At 32.1% G+C, this 7,361-nt stretch overlaps 1 pseudogene; it reads left to right on the top strand.

Annotated features, from left to right (window-relative positions):
• Window positions 1-2,929: 2,929 nt before the first annotated feature.
• LOC106478757 overlaps window positions 2,930-7,361 on the top strand; it is a 37,901-nt pseudogene continuing 33,469 nt past the window's right edge.

Genomic DNA, 7,361 nt, shown 5'->3' with positions numbered 1-7,361 from the left:
CTTTAATATAAGTTTAACATGACAGCAAATGTACAACGTTTCGACAAGGGTACCTGATGATGACAAAACCTTATATTAAACTTATATTAAAGTTTTTCTTCATTACCCATTTAAGCCGTCTCCAGCCATTATTACATCCCTAAGTCCAAGAAAATATTTCCAGCACTAGGAACATCTTAATGGAAGTTAAAGGTATGGTAGGGTTCAGCAAGATATTTGTTTCACAGCTTTCTGGGGAGGAGTATTTTGTTAGTGTATGTTTATTTTATTTTGTCTTTTTGTAATGACGAAGCCCTCACTCTTTAACGCATACGAGCATGTTGATAGAACAGAGATTTGGAAGTTTTAATTTTATATATTTATATAAAAAAATTTCTCTTTGTAAACAGTGTATTTTATTATTTAATGACCTTACTGCTCCACAACTAGCTCGTGCACATAAGTACATACGAGTAACTGGCAATTATTTTTGTTGTTTTTTATGTATTTAAATTATAATTTGGTAGTTGGGTTTTGTTTTTTGTATGCTGTTGAATGTAATTCAGAGTTGAACATCTTTATTGTTAGACTTTTGTGTTAGAGTGCCCCTATGTCGAGACGGAGAAACTCTGAATGATTTATCATTGTTAAATTTAATTTTTAAATGTTAACAATATTCTATTATGTTTTTATTTCACTTTTGTGATTTTTTTTATTTTTATGTTAGCCCACCAATTCTTAAAGTGAGTATATCTCTGCAGTTGTGTTTCTTTCTTTCTCTCTTTTTCTTATTTAGTTCTACTTTTAGGAATTGTAGGAACTTGTGTTTTATCATGGTTAAAGAGTTAAATGTATATTTGTTGTGTCAAAGGTATATCTTTTTTTTTGTATTCTGGATTATTCAAAAGGTTCGTTTTTTATGCAGTGTTTTATATAGATTCTGAACTGAAAATTATATTAATTTACCGAGTAAAACTAAAGTTAAGAAATTGTATTTTTAATTTTGCTTAGATTTTTGGTAAAGGTGCCTTTAATTAAAGTTGTGTTTTTGTAGATTTAAATCATTGTTAAAGAATATTTATTCTTTTGTTGTATGTCTTAGATCATTATTAAATGGTTTGTGTCCTCTGTGTGACGTGTACATGTTCTTAGGAATAAAGTTAATATGATCTTTCACCATGTCGCGAGTTTAAAGGGGATTAGTTTTAAAGTTAAATTTAATTGTTGCCTTGGGAGGAGTCTGAAAGAGAGCGGGGAGGAAAAGTATGATGCGCAACCAAAAATCATATATATTTCCAACTAGTATTAGTTATATAGAAATATTTCAACTTTTCCGATTATATCGTTCCTATGCTGTAATGATGGCAACACGTAGTCCAGAAAATCGTTAAGATTACCTTGCTGTAGATGCTTTGTTTCTTTCTTTCTGTCTAGTAAGTAATGTCTATTCTGCCCGAGAGAATATTGCAAGGATTGGCATTGTAATATCCTTTTTTGGCTTGACATTGACATTGTGAGAGAATAATGGTCAGGGGCGCCTTTTTTTAGTCAGTTCTACTTGGAGATTCTTAAGTGAAGACTGTTATGTTTACCTCAATGAAAGTCGAACTTTAGAGAAAGAAAGCTGTGGAACTAAACACGCTTCACTGGAATTGACTGTAATTACGTCTGCGCAAGTACGTACACTGTGCTTTCTATTTACATGAAATAATAAACATTTTATAATTTCTTTACATTTGTCCAGACACATTATTTTGGACTTAAAGAAACTCGGTCAAATTATCTGCCACAGAACACTCTCCTGATGCTTTGATCGAGTCTGCTGTTCCTTACAGGTTTTCCATCTGATATTTGTAGAGAAATCGGCTTTACTTGATAAACTGACCACATAACATATGGAGTAAGATTTTTCGTCAGTCTATTTAATGGTTGAATTATCAGATTAGATAAAAGTTTAGAATTGTTGGACAAACATTCTGTCGGACAAGGATGAGATTTAGAATATATATATATATATATTGTTACGTCTCTGGTCGTTAGTTAATTTCCCGTATAATTTCTTTCCGATAAAACTTTAGCGACACAAGTCCTTTCTTAAATAAAATTAGTTTATTCTTTCTCAATTCAACTTTGCAATACACTTAATTTCCACAGCCAATATAACTTAACTAATTTTATAAAAACACGTTATAATTCACAAGGAACGATTCACGCACTTACTTACTACCGCGCTTGACTCAATTGTCCGTCTCTGTCTGTCTGCAATTATATCTCCCGATTAATACGTCTCACGTTATCCGGCACACTTATATACAGGAATAGAGGGCGCCCAGCACATACTGGATTATTCGTGATGTTCCCCGATCCTCCTAGAATATCATGACGTATTATCAGAGTCACGTGACTATCTCTGTCGTAACAATATATTTAAACTGACACTGTGCTTGTTTCTTTGTTGTTGATCAGTCTGTGCTGTGTCCACTGCAGGGATCAAAGCTTAAGTTTTAGCTTTACAGTCTATAAAGCTTAACGCTGGGCTACCAGGGAGCAGTAGGTTTGTTTGTGTTATTAATAAGCGCATAGTTGCACAACTGTTTATATCTACGCTCTATCCACTGCAGGTATTGAATCTCGAATTTCAGCGTTAAATGCTTATGGGATCGACTTAGTGATAAAAGTGTCAGAAATGAAAAATATGTTAAAAATCTTAAATAAGATAATTATCACTTCTATATTTTATCAAGTACGTAGTATGTTTTTAGTATTTACATCATTACAGAGTATAGGTTATTAAATCATATTAATCTTAATTCTTGATTGTTTTTTAAAATGTTTAAGCAAATTTTTCCTCCCAGTCATTAATCAAATAAACTTTTCAAATTTCATTTCCAGTGCTCATAGGCGTTTATACTATATTTAATTAAATATTGTGGATTATTCTTTGAAAATAGGTGTCAAATGTGAAGTTTTTGAAATATATAGATGGCGATTCGACAAGTAGGAGGTATCCAAATTGTGATGGGTGTTGATGAAATGTTTAGACGTCATAAACTTGGGTATGGTTTATTTTTAAAGCTTTTAATTATGTTAATAATTTCTATTAAACGATAACATGAGCTTTATTTTTTTATGTTTTTACCACCCCAAGCGTATTGTTGTTATGGGTGTGTTTGCAACAACGATTGAATTAGAGTTTACTTTTTAAATTTAAGTTTTAGTTTAAGTTTTTTTAATGTTATTGTAATTTTAAATATCTGTGCTAAACAAAAACTATAACTTATAAATATAACTTATATTATAAGTATGACTCCACAGTTTCCAGATTGGTATCTTCTAGTTCTACTCTACTGTTTCTGGTAGCCTAACCTAGAAAATATCTCCAAATTTTGTAGAGAAACTGAAAAAGACATAAAGTGAAAAATGATAATGCTAAAATTAAAAACAGCATTCTTCAATCTCAAAGAATTGCTCAGCAGAAATTTCAAACTACAATGAAGAATAGTGCTAAAATATTACGAATGTTGCCCCATTTACCTTTTAAGTTCTATACAATTACAACTTAAAAATTGGTAATGTAGCCTCTGCCTCCTAAAACAAAATTGAAAATTGGAACAATTTACAATGTGGTAGTATAGATGAAGATCAGCTATTGAGCTATCTGGAAAGAAAAACTATTTTTGTATGTGTAAAGACAAAAAAAGACAGTAATTGGACAATATAAAAAATATAAATAGAAGATGCACTACTTTAGATATGTAATTAGATGTAAGAGAAGGTTGGCAGATGTTCTGGTGTTTAAAAGCAAAGGAAGAAGAGAAAGAGACACTTGGGTTGATAATGTTAGAAAATTAATCTGAAATGAGAAGCTTGAATTAGGAAAGATGGTACAAATAGCAAGGAATAGAAAACCATAGACAGTGGTCCTCATAATTGGAGAGGACACTTTTATTGATTATATAGATTAACAGTTTATATTATACTGACACTTTTCATAAAGTTCAATGTATTACAAAGGTAGCTTTGTAACCACAGTAAAAAGAGTTACCAATACTAATGGTAATAGTATATGAACTGCAGATAGAAGTAATGTAATGTACCAGTTACAAGTGACTATTTGATCTGTGCTGTCCCTGAACACTCATCTCCAAGAAAGAAAAAAAGTAAAAATTAAACCCACACTTTTTTAATAAAATTGCAATGGTTTTCTATCTTAAACTCTTGTAAGGCACTGGCCTCCACTGCCGCTGATGGCAAGTTGTTCCATAAGTTAATCACCTTCTAATTAGAAAAATAAAACTAAGCATGACTTTTCCAAATCTTTACTTGAGTCCTCCTGGCTTCATAATTCAACAGAAAAAAATCAGAGGCCTTTATCTTATCAATACTTAAATAGTCTTGTAAAATTTTATAAAGATTACCCTTTATCTTTCTTTTCTTGGAAGAAAGATTGAGATCATAATTTACCATAAGATAATCGTTCCATCTATGAAATCAGCTGAAGTGCCTTCCTTTGAAATTTTGCAATATGTCATTACCATTTCTTACATGAAGAGACCAAAACTACAAAATGTTTTAGGGGTAATCGTTGTGTCCATAGATAGATCCTAAAATTCTCTTAGCTATACTGTTAGTAACAGAGTGCTAGTTTGATGACTTGAGTGACTTATCTTCCACTAAACCAAGATCCTTTTCTTCAATCACACTATTGAGTAAACTCCCTTCTTTATTAAACATGTGTTCCAAATCATGATATCTAAGTGCGTTGTACTTACTGTAATTAAAGATCGTTTGCAAACTATTACCATTTGCACATTACCAGTTGATCCAAGTTAAACTGTGGTATCTCAATATTCTAAATACAGTAAGCAACACCCAGGAGCTTAAGGTAATAAGCAAACTTTACTATTTAAGTAATTATCCACCTATCAATGTCATTAATGTAAATAAGAAAAAGTAAAAGCTTAAGGACACTTTAGGCATACTACTGCAGTTTGACTGCACTTGCTTAATACAAATTTTTTGCTTTTTCTCACCCAACCACTTTCAAGGCTCAGATGGTTATCTTTTTTGCAAGAGAGATTATTGGCAATATTCCTGATAGTGAGTATTCTGTGAAAAGTACTGGAATTGACCTGAAAAGTAGATATTCATCAGTGGAGGCTAAGTAAAAAACTGAGTGATTAAGAATAAAGTAAAAAGGCTAGACAAAATTTTTTATAGGGATATAAAGGAGGCCTTTCTATTTCATTTTTATTAGGTCAGTAGACAGTGAGCAGGTCACTGAGGATTGTATAATTGATAATGTTCCTCATGTTTTTAAAGGGGGTGATAAGATTTGCCATGGCAATTATAGTCCTGTTATCCTTGCTTCAACTGTGGGATAAATTCTTGAGAGGTTGTTAAAGAACTCTTGCAAAATCGTTTATGTAATATATAAAGGTGAGTGAACATGGATTCACTGAAGAGAAATCTTGCTATGAACTACTGTGTTGTATAGAAGAGAGCCAATACAAGTTCACTAAAATCTTGCCCTACTGATCTGTTAACACTTTTGAGGATTTTACTTGTTGTTTGGATGATGGACAGGGTGTGGATTTGGTCTTAAATTTTCAAAAAAGGCTTTTAGTAAAATACACAGGATATTGGCTAAGAAAATAATACCAGTGGGGTATGGAGAGGACAAATTAACTGAATTATAGAGTTGCTGGATGAGATAAAGCAGATAAAGGTGATGATTGAATCCAGTCATACTGGACCTTCAACTGGTGTGGTCAGTGCTAGGGTCTTTGTTTTTTGTTATTTACGTTAATAATATTGATAGGGGCATGATTAATAAATCAAAGTTTGATGACAATATTAAGTTCTTTGGTATTTCTAGTTATATTGAGGATGCTAAGCTACTACAGAATGACTTGAATTAGCTGGTGATCTAAATCTTTTGGACAAATAGTTGGAAAATGACATTTCACTGTATTAAGTGCAAGGTAATGCATTTGGGTATAATCATTTGGATGGTAATTTGGCCAAGCTCCAGTTTAGACAGTTTTATTTTTCTAGCAACATGTGGAATAAATTGCCATCAACATTAGTGGAGGCTGACGCTATAAAAAATGTTTGAAATAGAATCAATAGTTTCCTGAAAAATAAAGGATGGGTTGCGTTCTTGCTTTTTATCAAGAGTAGGTGCACGTGGACAACTTTGAAGGACCAAATTGTCCCTTGTTTTCCATACATTGTGTTCAGAGTTTAACAGGAGAATTGATGATTGAAAATTAAATGGTGGATTGAATTTATACTTTTTCTCATATTCTCAGGAATAGGTGTGTGTATGACAGCTTTAGAGGACTAAATGTATTATTTCTTCTTGTCCATATGTTAGTAGTGTGACTGATGAAAATTATCTTGGTTTAGTGGTAGATAACTCACTCAGGCCATTAAGGCAGTGTTCTGTTGCTAGTATTAAAGCTAATAGAATTTTGGAATCTATGTATAGACATATTGATACGAAGTTAAGAAGAGGTGATTTTCTTTCTAGAAATCACTAATAAGGCCTCACTTGAAATATTGTGTGCAGTTTTTTTCTCTATTTGAGAAGAGATACTGTCTTAATAGAAAGGGTTCAGAGGAGAGATACTAGAATGATTTCACGAATGGAAGGATTACTTTATGGAGATAATAAAGGTTTATTAATTTATTTTCTCTTAAGAAAATTGTGAGGTGATCTTATTTGAGTTTACAAAATTATCCAGGAATTGATAAGATAAATGCCTCTGATTCTTTGTGCTGATTATTAAAGACAATATGATGAGAGGACATAAGTTTAAAATTGGAAAAGGCACTGAAGACAGATTTTTCTTAGAAGGTGATGTGCTTATGGACTGAGTTGACGATTTCCTGAAGAACAAAGAGTGGATTTTATTTTTCTTACCTGTGATTGTGCAGGGATAGACTTGAAAAACCAAGTGGTCCCTTGTTTGTATGTGGAGTCATCTTTAGCTCTTCTTTTCTTCAGAGAAAAGTCCCAGTTTTTAAACATCTCTTCATATTTCAAAGATTTTACAAATGGATTCTTTGTAGCTGCCCTGTTTCTGCACTCTCTCTTTCTCCAGTTTGTCTTTATCCTTTTTTCATTAGGTAGATCAAAGGTGCTCTTATGAAATCTTACTAAAGTGTTATAAAAAGTTTCAGCAGCCTTTTTATTCTTTATTCCAAGATGCTAAAATAGCTTCACTAGTCACTAAATAAGATTGATATAAACAGTCCAAAATGAAGTCATTAAACATTTTGCTAATTTACATTAGTTTTCATTTTATGTATGTTGAACCTGCCCTTCCTTTAACTCTTTCAAACTGGGCTCGGTCCCTGGGACAGACCTCGTAACC

This window comes from Limulus polyphemus, unplaced genomic scaffold (assembly GCF_000517525.1).
Source record: "Limulus polyphemus unplaced genomic scaffold, Limulus_polyphemus-2.1.2 Scaffold247, whole genome shotgun sequence".
Taxonomy (NCBI): Eukaryota; Metazoa; Arthropoda; class Merostomata; order Xiphosura; family Limulidae; genus Limulus; species Limulus polyphemus.
This window is presented reverse-complemented; position numbering and strand designations above follow the sequence as displayed.